This window comes from Alligator sinensis, unplaced genomic scaffold (genome assembly GCF_000455745.1).
Source record: "Alligator sinensis unplaced genomic scaffold, ASM45574v1 scaffold220_1, whole genome shotgun sequence".
NCBI classification, from domain to species: Eukaryota; Metazoa; Chordata; order Crocodylia; family Alligatoridae; genus Alligator; species Alligator sinensis.
The window spans coordinates 161910-177899 of NW_005842136.1; the positions used below are offsets into that span (position 1 = coordinate 161910).

Consider the following 15990-nt stretch of genomic DNA (forward strand, 5'->3'; position numbering starts at 1 on the left):
GGGCAGATTGAGGCCCCCATGGTGAGGGAGGGGTTAGGGCTGGGGCAGGGGTGGACGAGGCACAAGACGGAGCTGCAGGGGGCTCATCTGGGAGGGTAGGAGGGGTGGCTGCTGCTGCTGCATGCACCCCCGGGGGAGGCATGGGAGACACATACCCCCCCAGATCTTTTTGCGGGGCAAGGGTGGGGGCTGCCCATTGCATGTTGGGGACAGTGCCAGCCTCCTCCTGGCGAGTAGGCTGGACCGGGGATGAGCAGCAGTGGTGGTGCTGGGAGTGGGGGCTACAGCAAATTTTGAGGTGGCTGTCGTCCCCCCCGCCCCCAACACAGTGGCGTTGCTGCCTAGTATGGCTCCAGCACAGCCCCAGGAAGAAGCTGGCACAGCCCCAGAGCCTGCAGCAGGCAGCCCGCTCTTATCCTGTGCACAGATCTGGGGGGCACATGCCCCCCATACCTCCCTGGGAGTAAGCACAATGGTAGGAGCCACTCCCTGCCCCCCTCCCATATTCCCCAGGTGAGCTGCCCACAGCTCCATCTGGTGCCCTGCCTTGCCCCAGCTGAGCAGCGCCTGCCCCAGCCCCACTCCCTCCCTCACCACAAGGGCCTCTGTTTCTCCATGCCCCTTCCCTCCCCCACGACCCTTTCCTCCAACAGACTTACCAGCTGGATGCTGCTCTTCAAGCTGCCTGGCTGCGTATCAGCAATTGGAATGGTATTGGCTGATATGGCTGGTTAATAATCGGCCATCAGTATCAGCCTAGAAATAAGCACACTACTGCGTATGTATTACCTACGGTGTTACTAATGAAAATGAACTGGAAATTTTAATCAAGCATGTGGAATATTCTAGGTGTTCATAATGTCTACAAGGCACGTCAGGAGAACAAAACTATTTACGATACCTTCTTTCACATTGGCTATTTGGAATTTTTAGGGATTTTTACAGACATAAAAAGGTGATCTGGTGTACTTGAAACTATACTCTGTTGTCTTTGTCTTTTGACTTAGATATGGTTAATCTACAGTGTTTACCCGGGAGTAGTTGAGAGAGGTTCCGGAACATGAGGAAAAAACATCCCCTGATGATTAAGATGCATCAAAGTTATGAGATTTGACTCTTCATTTTTGTTGATTTTAAAGTTGCTGCCTACAACAAGTAAATTATGTTTATATAGAATGAGTTTATCTACCCTTAGAATTCTGTTGAAATGTTATTCTTACTTTTTTTATTCTCTTACCCCCCCCTCCCAGTGTAGCTTAATCCCTTTCCAAAATTAATGTGACCACATGGTGTATGTTCATATTGAATAATTTCTTGAAAATGCCCAACTGTAAACAAGGCAAAAAATTTGGCAGAGCCAGTATACTCTGATTGAACTTTTTTTGTATTATACTGGACAAACTTATGGTTCTGGGAACATGAAAAGTCTTTATTTCGCTATCCTTTTCTTTCCATATGTCTTTTAAATTACATTAAAAACCCAAACTCTTCAGTTTTTAAAAGAATAGGATCATAGGAAAGTAGGGCTGGAAGGGACCTCCTGAGGTCATCTAGTCTAGCACCCTGCGTAGGGCAGGATCATCCCCGAGTAAGCCATCCAAGAGCACAGAGAGGTAGTTAGGCATGTTAATCTGAAGTCAGGCAGAAGGCAGGGTAGATATATGCCTTATAGATTAATTGCTCGTGATGTATGTAGAGCATAAACTTTAATGAATTGAAGCTCACTTCATCAACTCTGTGAAAAGGCAAGCATAAAGCAGTGTATAAAGTGGAGTTGAGAGATTTGAATACACAAGGTTAGAAGGGAGGGAGAGAGGCAGTGGTGACACAGGCAAATGAGCCTGTGGAACCTGTAGGAACAAAGGGGTTATAAAGTTAAGTCAGGTCATGGGCTAAGAATCCCTAGTCCCTGTTTAAACCATCCTTCACACAATCCAGGCTGCGGCGTTTGTTAGTCTGTTGCTTGAGAGAGGCCCTTTGAGGTTGGGGTGCTGTCTGTAAACCAGGACAGGTTTGTCCCCTATGGCTACCTTGAGACAGTCTTCCTTTTCCAGGAGGGGTTATAGGTTATTAATAACATATCCAAGGTGTTCAGGCTGGGGCTGTAGACGACAACCAGAGGGATTCTGTTGTCTTGTCCCAGGAGTGGTATTGTAAGTAGGTTGGTAAGAGGTCCGAGTCTGATGATGTTGAATTGAGTGGCTACAGTTTTGGAATTATAGTTGGGATTATTTTTGATGACAAGACAAGTAGTAGAGCAATTTTTCTCTTGCAGAAAGTTCAGAAAGACCACAAGTCAGAAAGTTCTTAATACTGTGGATTCCTATTTGAAATCTCTGGGATTGTTTTATGAATCATATTTGCATACCTAACAGTGCTAATATTATGTGGCACCCTGTGGCATCCCTGAAACTATTTCACAGCATCTGAGGGTGCTATAGCACTCTGGTTGAGAATATCTGCTATAGAGATTCCTTCCTATGTGCCCATATCACAAAGATGTCTTTGATGTACCTGAGGTGTACCAGGAGGTTGAGAGGGCAGCTGCAAAGGAAATAGACTTCAGGGTCTGTCGTAAATGCTGAATTTACCTGAATCTAAGATGACCCTCTTATAATTAGATTCTTTACAAGGAAAATTAATACTTTCTCCCAGCTAGACATTGAGCCATTTAGGAGTAATTGGTGAATGCAATGTTTTAACCAGTTATGTATTTATGTTACAGTACTTTCTTCTAGTATATATTTCCTTAGTTTGTTAATGAGAATGTTGTGGAAGACCATGTCAAAAGCCTTGCTGCAGTCAAGATATATCGCATCCACTGCTCTTCCCCCGTCTACAGAGCCTGTCACCTTATAGAAAGAAATCAAGTTACTCAGGACTGATTTGCTCTAGGTTAATCCACTGGCAAAATGTTGTTAAGTTACAATGTCAAGTACTTCAAAGTCAAGACATGCCAGATGTAAGGATGCCAGTAAGATTTTAATTCAGTTTCCTTGTACCACCTGTCTTCTGTGTGCTAATTCAAGCTGGGGCCTTGTGGGTTGGAGGGAGGGGGGCAGGAGGGGATGCAGGGGAGAAAACAGTATGTAATTAATGACAGTCTAATAATGTACGTGCACAAGGAGATCAGTTTTTTCCTGTTCTCCTGCTGGGGGAGTTTCTTCATGCTGTGCCCACTAAGGGGGAATCTGGGACCATCAGTTGGGTCTAGCCTGAGGAACTTTACTGCTTTCCCCTCTCCTTCCTCCTGTGCTCAGTGTCCCAACCACAGCAAATTCTTTGGCAGCTCTGAAACATCCCCAGTGCAGTGGATGGGCCTGGCTCTTTAGAATGTTGATACTCAATTTATATTTTGATGTGATGCCAAATGTTTTTGAGCAATGCAAGCAAGAGTAAACAGGTGGTGACTTCTTTGAATCTAACTTTGCCAAAACTTGAATGAGTTCGCATAGGAAAAGTAAAAGGTCTGTCTCTAGCCTCTGGCTTTCCAATTGCTGAATATTGAGGTGGTACAGCATCTTGGAAAAAAGGCTGCAAGAATCTCAATAGGGAAATTGACAGGCAACTAGAACATAGAAGGTTACCAGATGACCCAACCATGGTTTTTTAACCTTTTCAAACTTCAGGCGCTCTCGCACTCCCCCCCGCCAGATATTCCATGTGCCCCAGCATCGCAGCATTCACGAGCCACGCCTGGTACCTCAAGGTATGTAGAAAAAACATTTAAAGCTGTGTCTACATCTAAATTGCTGATTTGCCGAATTGGCATCGAATCTTCAGTTTCAGATTTGGCCCAAATCGGGGACAGTGATTTGATTCATTGATTCGGATCACTCTCCTCAATTTGATTCGTCCGAATCTGAATCTGGAGATTCGATGCCAATTTGGCGAATCAGCAATTCAGATGTAGACACAGCTTTAAATGTTTTTTCTACATACTTCAAGGTACCAGGCGTGGCTTGTGAATGTTGCGATGCTGGGGCACATGGAGTGTCCCACAGGAGTGTGGGCAGGGTGTGGACCCGTGTGCTCAGCAGTGAACCCGGAAGTACTTCTGGTCCACTTTCGGGTCCACCGAGGAGTGCACGGGGGGGCCCCCCCCACTCTTCCCCAGCTCAGCGATCGGCCGCAGGGTGCCCTGGGTGCCCCCAGACCCAGGAGGCACCAGTTGCCAAGCCAGGGGAGAGCGTGGGCCCCCAGTGTGCTCTCCGGCAGATCCGGAAGTGGACCGGAAGTGTTTCTGGTCCATTTCCGGGTCTGCTGCCCAGCGCAGTGGGGAGTCCCCTGTGCTTCTGTGGGACACTTCATGTACCCCAGCATTCCAACATTCAAGAGCTGCCTGGTACCTTGAGGTGTATAGAAAAGACATTTAAAGTTGTGTCTATGTCCGAATCACTGAATCTTTTTTAATCTCTCTGAATCAGTTCAGAGGGTTCCCATTGAATTCGGAGAGATTAAAGGGTCCTTTGATTCGGGCCGAATCTGCCAAATTGAGTCAGGGACCAAAGCTTCACACAGCCCTAATATCTAGAGGTCTGTCTGTCTGTCTGTCTGTCTGTCTGTCTGTCTGTCTGTCTGTCTGTCTGTCTGTCTAGATATCTTACTCTGTGTGTGTGTGTGTGTGTCTATGTATATATATAAATACATCTCTATCTATATCAATGTATCTATATTGATATAGATATCTATATAGATAGAGATTGAGAGGGAGAATCTTAATTATTGGGGAGGTCATCTTATATTTCAGTAAATATGGTAATGTAACACTTAAGCCTGGCAGTGTCCTGGTTGAGAATCACTGCTCTGGAAAGATACTGTTACAACTCCTGTCACTGTGGTATCTGAACACCCCAAATCTTGTCTATCCCTGGAGCAATACCTTGAGGTATAGAATAGTGGTTTAATGAGGCACCAGAGACTAAGGGTCAGGTTCCATTTTATTCTTGAGTATGTCTAAATAGCACTTAGGTGTTTGAGCATGAGGTCTAGAAATCAGATTTTTTTTTATTGCAAAATGAGAATCCTTCTAGAAGCGAAGCCTTTGAGCATACCCTCATATATTATGTTTCACAATAAAAACACAAGTTTTCCCCAGGTTGGTGAAAATTGCTCATTTTTGGCATGTTGTGTACTGATGGAGGGTATGGAGGAAAATAAAAGTGAAGGGAGGAGGAGGGGATTTCCCTGTAGGACTGAGATGCTGGTTGTCCCTGTTTTGGGAAAGGTCTAGTTGATTATGGCACAGTTCAGCAGCACCTGGCTTGCCTAAAGCCCTGGTCACACATTCATTTTGGGCAAGACCTTCTGGATTGGGGCCTCCCAGCTTTCCCAGGAATCGGGGGGAGAAGGGGCCAGGTTCCCCTAGCCAAGAGCTCCTTCTTGACCCTTACCTTTACAGTTGCAGCTGGAGTCTCTTAACAGAAAGGAAAGAGACATGCACCTCCCCTGAGTACTAAAAAGAGCAGGATTCTCCCCTTAGAATTGCTGTGGTTTATGCTGCAGCCATTTCCCTGTCTAGCCATATTTCTCCTGGAATAAAGAGGCTCAGTGAGGCAGTTTGACGAGGGGGCAGGGGGTGGCGCATACTCCAGGGCATTGTGAAACCCTGGCTGATTATCAGTGAGCTAGTATGCATGGTAATTGCCCTTCAGTTTCTTTTTATCACAAGATGAAACCTCTGCATTGTCTCTGCTCAGTTCTCTGTGCACTGTGAGACCATAATTGTTAAAGTAACTTGCATTTCTTCTCCCCCACCCCCTCACACATACTTTCTGCAAAAAAATCAGCCTTCCAAAATTGGGGTGCATATATCCAGCAGGAAAGCTAATTTTCAGATCAAGAGAGGAGCTTTCTGCTTTGATTCCTACTCCACAGTGCAGCAGCTGTTGCATTATTATAATGGCTTATTGTTCTTAACTCCCAAGGTGTTAGCAGTTGCCTCGTTTTTAATGACCTTGATGTTCCACTAATCAAGCTAACCTTTTAAGGGCAGTTTACTGCCTGCTAGCTGTCCCTGGTCTCTCTCCTATTTCAGCTTTAGTTAACCTGGAAAAGGAGGATGAGTCAGCTGAAGATTAGGTTCTGTCTAATATTTAGAAAAATCTCTGAAAAAATCTTTCTTCATTCTTTCAAAAACAAAGTATGTATCATTCTGAGGCATATTTTATGCAAGAAAATACAGTATTTTAGACTTTTGTCTTATAACCCGAAACATTCTCTCCCTTGTACAGGACACTAGCAGAAGAGACATCTGCAGAATTTAGAATTTACCCATACAACTTAAATGCTAAAAAAATGATGGAACACTAGATATCCATTTTTAAAGAGGCTATATATTTTTTAAGTTTTCTTGGACACCAGAGAGGAGAATATAGCTCAGTTTCAGTCCTGTAGGCCCCTAGGTCAGGGATCAGGAACCCACAGTGTATGCTGCTGGTAAGCATCAGCAACTGGAGTCTCCTCCCCCCCCCCCCTCCCCCCATGCAGTGACTGGGCAACATGGAGAAGCAATGGAGATGGCACTGTGGGTGTGGGAAGTAGTGACTGTAGTTGTGGGGGTTGCAAGGCCTGTGCTTTGAGCTAACTTCATTAAAAGAGCCTTATGCCCAAAAATATTGCTGACATCTTCTCTTGGTTGTCCTACTCTATTGGTTGCCCTGTAAGCCAAGAAGCCCCAGGTTTTTGCTTCTGTCGTAGCTGTATTGATGATCTCAGAGTCTGGAGTCTAGCTATCCTTCCAAAGAAGGAGGATGGTAAGCATTCTATTTGAGGTATTTGACATCTCATCAGTTTATTCATTCTATAAGGTTTAGGATGTTAACAGGGTTCCAAAATTATTTGTTAGATCCTCAAGAATGATTTGTGGCTCTTCACATCCAAGACTTTTGCTGTCAAATATCTTTGTTCAACCAAAATAATTTTTTCAGATTACTAATAGAAACTTCTTACTGTCATCATGGGTTTCTGCTGTTTGTTTTTTCTACAGCGTAGAAAGTACTCGCTGATCTTCATATGGCAGCTCATAGAAGGAAACAGGAAATCTAGATCTACCTATAGTTTGACCGCTGGCTAAGTTAAGAAAAATCACCCCAGCAGATTCATAGCCTGACCTGAGTAACCTTACTCAGGCTTAGTCAGAGGAGAAAAATCTACCTTTACTCCAACTTGGAGGATGCAGCTTTTAGGAGCAGTGTTAGATTCTAGGCCTGCAAAAGCTTGCCTAACATTGGATGGGTTCCAGACCATAGCAAGCCTCATTAATTAGGGACCTGCTGAATTTGTGATTGCATGATTTTCACAGAAACCATGAATTCCGGCAGGCTCTATGAAAAACAGCTGGCGCGCTGCCAAAAAAAAATCTTACTAAAATAAAGTTCTGGCTCCCCACAGGGAGCCAGCAGTCTTCCTGGCATAGTGGTCTGGCTGCGCAGCCTACAGAGGAAGATGGGGAACTCCTGGCACCCCTTGCTGCTTATTGACTGAGAGGGCTGTCTGTTGTGTGGCCCTACCCCTCTCCACTAGTTTCCAGTGAGGGGTGGGGACATATGACAGAGACCACTTGCAGCCAATCAGTGGCAAGGGGTCAAGCTACTGGGGCCAACCCCAGCTAGAGCAACTGGCACAGTGGCAGGTGGGGGGGGGGGGGGGGGGGGGGGCTGCGCTCAGCCTGCAAAAATGGTGGCTGGCCCCAAGATCTGCCCGTAAAATCGGCCATCTCTTTGATTTAGATAAGACACCTGCTTATTAATGATCTTCAAACTGTATCCAGAACATTAGATTTAGAGCAGGTCTCTGGCTTTTGAGATAAATGGTCTTACATGCTTACTTGATGCAGGTTTGCTACCCTTCATCTATACTCCATACATGTGTGACTGAAATCAGTGTATTTATCCAGAAAATATTGTGTGGATACACTGGTCCTCTGAAGAGTCTTTTCCCTATTAAGAGCATGGGAAGGCTTCGGTGTTCACAGGGCTACCTTTTCCTTGCAAATAAAGCTACAAATACGTTATTGATGGGTGCTTCCATTCAGGGGTAAGGAAGTTATTAGGTCACCTTCAAACTAAGAGCCTGCGGTTCCTTCAGGAAGCTTGTCTGAATAAGCTTTTTAGAGTTCACAGCTTTTTGTCTGGCTCCTATTCCAGGGATCCACAATCTAAGTTCTTATGGACAGAGATCTGTTCTACATTATGTCAATGGAAAAGAGGGAGTAAGGTCAGGTTCATTCTGTCAGTAAGTCAGTGCTTTGTACTTAAATCACGCTACTGGCTCCACACCTTTCTGACTTTTATAACACCATATCGGATCAAGTTAACAGGCAGTTCTCAAAACAGCCACAAACAGCTTGTCAGAGACTCAGTGCTGCAGATCCTCTTCTATAAATGGTCATTTTCCAAATAAATCCTTTGCCTGTGGACAGAACAGGCATCAAATATTTTGATCCAAAGTGGTTCAGATCCAGCCACCCCAGGGGTTCTTTTCTCATTTCTTTGACACTGGGACTAATTTATTATTTTCTTCTGATTTTTAAGAAGATGAGATAAGACATAGGGACTCATCATGATAACCCTTGCTGGGCCTAGGCAGTATAGGTATTTGCATTTGAAGAATTTTGGACTATCTTCCCTGACTTGCATAAACTTACAGAAGAAGAGTTGAGTTCTATTTCCAGATGTAGGTTCATTGCATTTAACAGTCTAGATGCTGGATGGGTGATAGAAGTGTTCTGACATTTCTCTAGCTCCAGCACTTGAAGGCACACGTCAAGCCAACTCTGTTCTGAAATTGAACTGCAAGGACTTCTGTGCCATCTCTTATAGGAATGTTCTAGTTCAGTTTTTTCTGTAGTCAGGAGTAAAGAGGGTTCCATTTTCTAAGTGTAACAGATGCCCAAAGACTACCTTCAGCCATAGAAGACCATCACAAAAAATGTCACTCCTTTCCCAGTTTTGGCGTTTATTCATTAACATAATTAAGCACATGTCTAACTTCAAGCCTTTAAGTCCTCTGGTTGAGGTCAATGGGACAGTTCATGTGCCTTAGTACAAAAATAATTGCTGTTCTAAATTGGGGACTTCAAACAGAGAGGTTGAGGGAGCATGAATACAGTCAGGTTACTTCCCTGAAAGGAAATTCAAACTGAGTGAGAAAAATAAAGATATTGTAACAACTGGATTGCTACTTAGGGAGACTAAAGAACTCAACAGGAATTGCCCAAATAAATAATTTATTCATGCAGGAACAAATGAACTGGAGACTAAAAGAAACTTCATCAAAATGTGGAAGCATTTGGTGCAGCACTGAACAGGTGTAAACAGCTAGATGCAAAGTCATATGGTTCTTAACATAAGGACACTAAAGATTATATTGCAAGGCAGTTACAAAAGAATACTTTTTCTTCTGTATAGTAGCACAAAATCAGGCATTGGACTGAATACTTGTAGAGAGATGCAGTCAACTTTTGCCACTTTAGACCAAATAAAGTATTTGAAAAGGGCCAAAACTGTCTGCATTAATGATCCTCCCTGACAAATTGTTTTGTGAGAAGCTCCTTAAGACAGATTATAACCTTGTCTCTAGTATTTAGATAGTCCATCACAATCCAGTAAATATAAGATAAATTTCAATGTAAAAACAAACCAAAAAAAACCCTTTGTTTTATTTTTTTTGCCTACATGGAAATTGGGGGCAAGAGCTCTAGACTATCTTTTTTGCTTTGGGGATTGTCAGTAATGGTCTTAGTCTTTTTTAATATAAAAAGGAATAGCTGTTAGTGTTGTGCTTGCGTGCACACACGCTCTTTGTTTTTCTACTGGTAATAGTACGTTCTTTTTCAAAGAGAAAATCAATGTGATTTCCTTCTGTGACTCATTGATTCATAGATTGTAGAGTCAGCAGGGACCCCGAACGATCATCGTGTCCAACTCACTACCCCAGGCAGGAAAGTGGACCGAGGTCAGACGACCCCAGCCAGGTGCCTATCTAGCCTCCTCTTGAAGACCTCCAAGTTGGGCGATAGTACCACCTCTCTTGGCAGCCCGTTCCAGATTCTGGCCACCTTTACTGTGAAAAATTTCTTCCTAATGTCTAACCTGAATCTACTCTCCACTAATTTGTACCCATTATTCCCAGTTACTCCTAGGGGTTCCCTGGTAAATAGTGCATCTCCAATTCTCTTTTGTCTTCCCTTGATAAACTTATAGGCTGCTACAAGGTCTCCCCTCAGGCATCTCTTGTGTAGGCTGAAGAGATCCAGATCCCTCAACATCCCCTCGTAGGGTCTTGCATGGAGGCCACGAATCATACGAGTGGCCCTTCTCTGGACCCTCTCCAGATTCTCTGCATCCCTCTTGAAGTGCAGTGCCCAAAACTGGACACAGTACTCCAACTGCAGCCTGACCAGTGCTGCATAGAGGGGGAGCAATACCTCCCTTGATCTGTTGGTCATGCATCTGCTAATGCACGATAAGGTGCGATTGGCTTTGTTGATGGCTTCGTTACACTGCCGGCTCCAGGTCATCTTGGAGTCAACTATGATTCCAAGATCCCTTTCAGCTGCTGAGGAGGTCATCCCCCCAACCTATAGATAAGCTGGGGATTACTCTTCCCTAGGTGGAGTACCTTGCATTTGTCTTCATTGAATTGTGTCCCGTTTCATTTTGCGCATTGATCCAACCTGTCCAGGTCAGCCTGAATCCGCTCCCTGCCCTTAGGTGTATTAACTTTTTCCCATAACTTAGTGTCATCTGTGAACCTGGGCAGGGTGCTTTCCACACCCTCATCCAAACTGCTGATAAAGATATTAAATGACATGAGACCGAATCCTGTGGGACACCACTGCCCACCTTCTTCTAGGCCAAAACCGACCCATCCACCACCACTTTTTGGGTGCAGTCCCTAAGCCAGTTAGCCACCCACCTGACTATAAGCATCCACTCCACCGCCTGCTAGCTTCCTTATGAGAATAGGATGAGAAACTGTATCGAAGGCCTTCTTAAAGTCCAGGTAGATGACATCTGCCTCAGCTCCTGTGTCAAGGTAGTGTGAGACCTGGTCATACAATGCTATAAGGTTTGTCAGGCAGGATCTACCTGTGACGAACCCGTGCTGGTTTTCTACACCCGTGATGAGGCAACAGGCTCTGTTGATGGAAGAACCAGTGGATAGGTTATATGCTGATTTTTGTAAAGCCTTTCAACAATGTTTCCTATTACATTCTCATTAGTAAAGAAAGGGAAATGTGGTCTAGATGGAAGTACTGTAAAGTGGATACATAATTGTTATCCTTGCTATCAAATAGCTAAATGGTGGTTATATGGAGAGGATGTTGTGACTTCAGGAGGCAGGACAATTACTGCAAGGGAAATTTAGGTGGGATATTAGGAATAACTTGCTTGATGTGAGGGTGGTTAAGCATCGGAACAAGAGAAGCGAACAAGACCAAGAGAACTAGCATTTCCTAGTCTGCCACAGTGGTGTACAGCACTCTCCTTTCCTATTCTGGAAAGGAGAGCATGATCTGGATATATTCAGTTGGACTCCATGGAGTAGCAAATATGTGCAAGGAAGGTTTCAACTTGTCAGTATTGCTCCAGACTCCCAGCAGGGTGCAACTCTCAAAGTAAATGCTAGCTGGTGTTGATAGGTAAGCTACAAACCACCATGCTTATCACAAAAGTGAGAGATCAGTGTGCAAATCAAATCCTTTGGCCTTGAAAGCAATCAGACTTGGAGGTCTTGCTGCAGCCATGGTCCATATTGTAGTAAAGACCTAGTGAGAGATGCTAAGGCTGCTCTGATACTGGGTATAACAAACAAAGGGAGACCAAAATTATCAAGGTCCTCAGGTATACAATTCTTTTCATTTTGGTAGCCAGGATCTGGCCTATTATCTGTCAAAGCACTTCACCGTAGCTTTTGTCTGAAATACAAGGTTATATTATGGATTTTGATTTGGACGTGTTAATCTTTCCAGAGCTATGCAAAGTTGACTGTGATAATAATGAGTCTCCTTGAAAGCTTATGTAGGGGAACAAGAAAAAATGGTTATCGACAGGCTATGGGAGGTACCATTTAGAGGTAAAGGTGAGAATCCAACCTCTTTTACTAACATAACTCAGTTGAAGTCATGAAATATGGATGGATTTTAGCCTAACATTTTTTTTCAATTTTTTTTCTTATAAACAATAGGTTTAGGGTTTATAAATGATACTAGTTATCACAGGATTAATGCCAAGCATAACAAACATCGTAAGTCTTTTGGGGGGTCACATTTTTGTTGAATGCTGGAAGCTGCAGTGAGTTAGGAGCAGGGGGTGAAAAACTCTGGATATACCCCGTTTAGTTTACCCTCAGTTTCATCTATCTGAACAGGGAAACTGGGTGAGATGGACCCATGGTCTGACCCAGTAAATGGCAGTGTTTATGTTAGACTATGCCTTCAGAAAACTGATTGAGACAGTGAATTAACATATATGAGGAGAGTAAGAAATCAGTTTAAAGACTGTTTGATTTTTTTATTAAGATTAATTTTGGAAAAGTAGGGTGCCATGCATTAGAAATACTAAGACTGAAAAGGAGTGGTAGAGTGCTATGTTGTTCTTTTAAGGAAAATAAGGTCAAATATGACTGATGGCTAGGGTGTTGCAGAGGCAACTTATTGAAAGGGAATCTATTGACCAAATGTTACATAGAGGTAAGTAACTTGAGAGAGACTACACTTTAAAAGTGTTAACCACTTTTGATCTCACAACAGGGGTGGAAGTTGGTTTAAGTTAAAGATATATGATTGGTTTAATTCATCTTAATGTGGAAAAACCTTCTAGTTTTGGTTTAGTTTTTGTGTTTGTTTGTTTTTTAAGAATAAGTTGAAATTTTTCTAAAATACACATAGCATGGGAGGTATGTGTTTAAAAATTGACTAGCAAAACCCAAAGTGAATGAATACATTTTGATGGAAATGGCTGTATTTGAAGTTGCACATTTAAAAAATCTACTTTTTTCCATTCTGTTCCAACAGCTAGCTCATGTGCTTATAACCCTCTCATGTCCTTCACTGCATGAGTCTCATCACGGTCAGGGCTCTTTTTCTATAATAATTTGACCTCACTACTGCGTTCATAATGGATTTCTTGTCGGTCTTTTTGATCATATTATTCCCACCCCCAGGATTCTAGGTCAATTCATTGACTTCCCCATTGTGTTGAGCATGAAGTTCAGACTTCATCTCCTTTTCTTTAAGGTCCTATTATCAATATCCTGTATTAACCTTTTCTGTCATATAGCATTAGTTTCTTTTATGTCCTTTGCGCTCTCTCTTCTACCTCCAACCTCATATTTTTTTTTTTTTTTTTTAGTTAGCTTCACTTGCAGAAGCCTGAATGCCTGCCACCCTTCTGTTTGCAACATCTATCTCAAATGCTGTTGCTCAAGACACTTCCCTTATTTCAGTTAGACTGTTCCATTTCACCCAAGAACCAATTGTTGGGGGTGTGGAGGGTGGAGATATCAAATCATTTTCAAGACGTGTATTTGCTTCAGCTATCTGATGCTCCTTTTTAGTGGCACTCCTGTCCTTTTTCTCCTTTTTCTTCCCTTCCCTACTTCCCCATTGTTGTTTGTAAGTCATTTGGGACCACTTGTGTAATGAAGTGGTTAGGAACAGGCATGTTTGGTGGGTGGAGGGCGGAGCAGACAATAATTCTGTGCAGATGCTTCACTTTGCCTACCAGTGATGCTGGTCAGTAGAGGGCATGGGAACATAAGGGGTACTGTTGGTCCTGAGACATTAAAAATGTGCTTGTTCCAACAATTTTGAAGATACGTTCATATTTCTTGTTCAGAGTGGCTGTTCTTAAACAACAAAACTTTTAAAAACCAACTTGAACATGAAATTGCAGAACAAGAAATCAATCTACAATTCACAGACTTGATTGTAGAAATCATGGCCTAAACAGAGACTATGGATTCTTATCCCATTATCTGGATTAGCTTTTAATAACCCCTATGACCTTATGCATTTACTGCTGTTTTTCTCTTCAGCCCAACTTTGCCTCTCTCTCAGTGTCTCCTCCTTTTTTCCTCTCTTCCCATCATTCGTATTTAAATCATTCTTTCTATTTCAACACCTGCTCCCTGCAGACTCTTTCATAGCATTTGGCAAAGTAAGCTGGTGCTTTCAAAAGTGCAACACTGTCCTGCCGTTGGCCTTATCTAAAAAAGGGTATATCTACCTACAGAAGTCATATAAATATAACTAGGCTGATTTCTAAGTAAGTAATTTCAGTATGAACTAAATCTTAAATCTGTTTGAGTGCCTGCAAAAGTGGTTGCTTTAGCTTTAGCAGAATCAGTTTAGAAACAAATTCAGTTAAACTGGAGCAATTTCTGATGCATCAGACCTCAGAGGAGCACTCATTTCTTTTCTACACTAGAAAGAATGCTTGTTTGCTGGGTTTAAAGTTAGTTGATCTGCTTTAAATTACTTGCTCTATTAAAAAACTTCAAGGACATAGTATAGGCAGGTTAATACCTTTAAAAAAACACCTTTTCTGGTTAATTGTATGTGATCTATTGAAAAGCATGCATGAGGGCAGAGTTTGTGTGTGTAACTAATACTAAAATGCCTGGTCTTTACATACTTTATTGCATCACTTGACTATGGTCTTAGATGTTTCCCTTTCTTCCCCTTACCCATTTCTGAATAAAACCTGTCTTTTTCCAGTTGTTTAAGATCTGATCTGCTACAGTTATACATCATAAAAATAACTGATTTTTTTCATACCATCTGAAAGATCTTTCTTTGTGTGTTAAGATTTGGTTAGGAATGTAAGATTAAAAATCCCTATTTGCTCATAAATATAATGCTTGAAATTTTAAGATCAAAAAGTATTAAAACTTTCGGGGTTATAAGTATATTAATTGAAATAAATATTTTAGTACATACTATCTTATGTAACTGTCAAAATTAACCAAAAGTTTGCAAATGTTTTGGTAAGTTAGTGGTTATTGATATTGATGGCCTATTAATATTAGAAAATGTCTTGGTGGCAGTAGTACACCACAGAATATAAAACTTTGAAATAAAGTTAAAATATTTTAGGTTTGTGGTATTTTACTTTACTGCTTGTCCAGTTTTCTTCCACTCCCTGACCTCCTTTAAAGAAGTTATAATTACAACTGGATCTATATAAGGAAACAAGCTGTGAAAAAGCCTCTGAAAAACTCCCCACAACTCAGTCAAGCATAAAGCATTTGTAAATAGTTTTAGATATACAGTTCTGTTATTTCTAATGACTACAATGCTGATCCTGCCAGCACTTACCTGTGTGAATATTAGATAACCATATGAGCATGCCTGTTTAATTTATTCAAATAATTCCAAGCTTAATTCTGTAAATTGGAAACTTTTGTGTACTATAACTCTATATGTGTTTAGAGTTTAGGAACAGAAGTAGTTACTCTGTTAATCAGAAATTAGGTAGAAGTTTTATTGTGATAAATGGGTTGTACGTGTTTCCTTGGATCTGAAAATAGTTGTCTCTTTAATCCTTGCAAACTATGCTTGAGATGCTGCATAAATCATGCCGGTTTCCCTTGATTTATGCGGTACAGCCATTCCCAGAAAACTGCACATAAATTGAATTTGCATAAAGGGAACCCAGTTTACAATGTAAGAAAGAGGATTATATTCCCACAGTGGTGAGGGAGTGAGGAAGGCTGGGACTAGGGAAGGGGCGGGGGGAGGGGTGTGGTGCAGCCCATTGGCCGCTCCTAGGACTGTAGCAGGGAGCAAAGCCAAGGGAACTAAGTGGATGTGGGATGGGGTGGAGGACTTGCAGCTCTTTCAGCTATGCGTACCCTGGGAGGGCTGCAGGCTGGGGGGCTGCTCCGGACTCTTCCCAGGGGGGCACATGCCCCCGGATCTGTGCACGGAAAGAGAGCAGGCTGCCGCTGCAGCCTGAGGCTGGCGGTGGCATCAGACTCTTC

At 42.6% G+C, this 15990-nt stretch overlaps 1 protein-coding gene across 2 annotated transcripts in view; it reads left to right on the forward strand.

The window, feature by feature from the left end:
- CDYL (chromodomain Y like) overlaps positions 1-15990 on the forward strand; it is a 161437-nt gene that overhangs the window by 32221 nt on the left and 113226 nt on the right. The gene's annotated exons all lie outside the window — the stretch shown is intronic.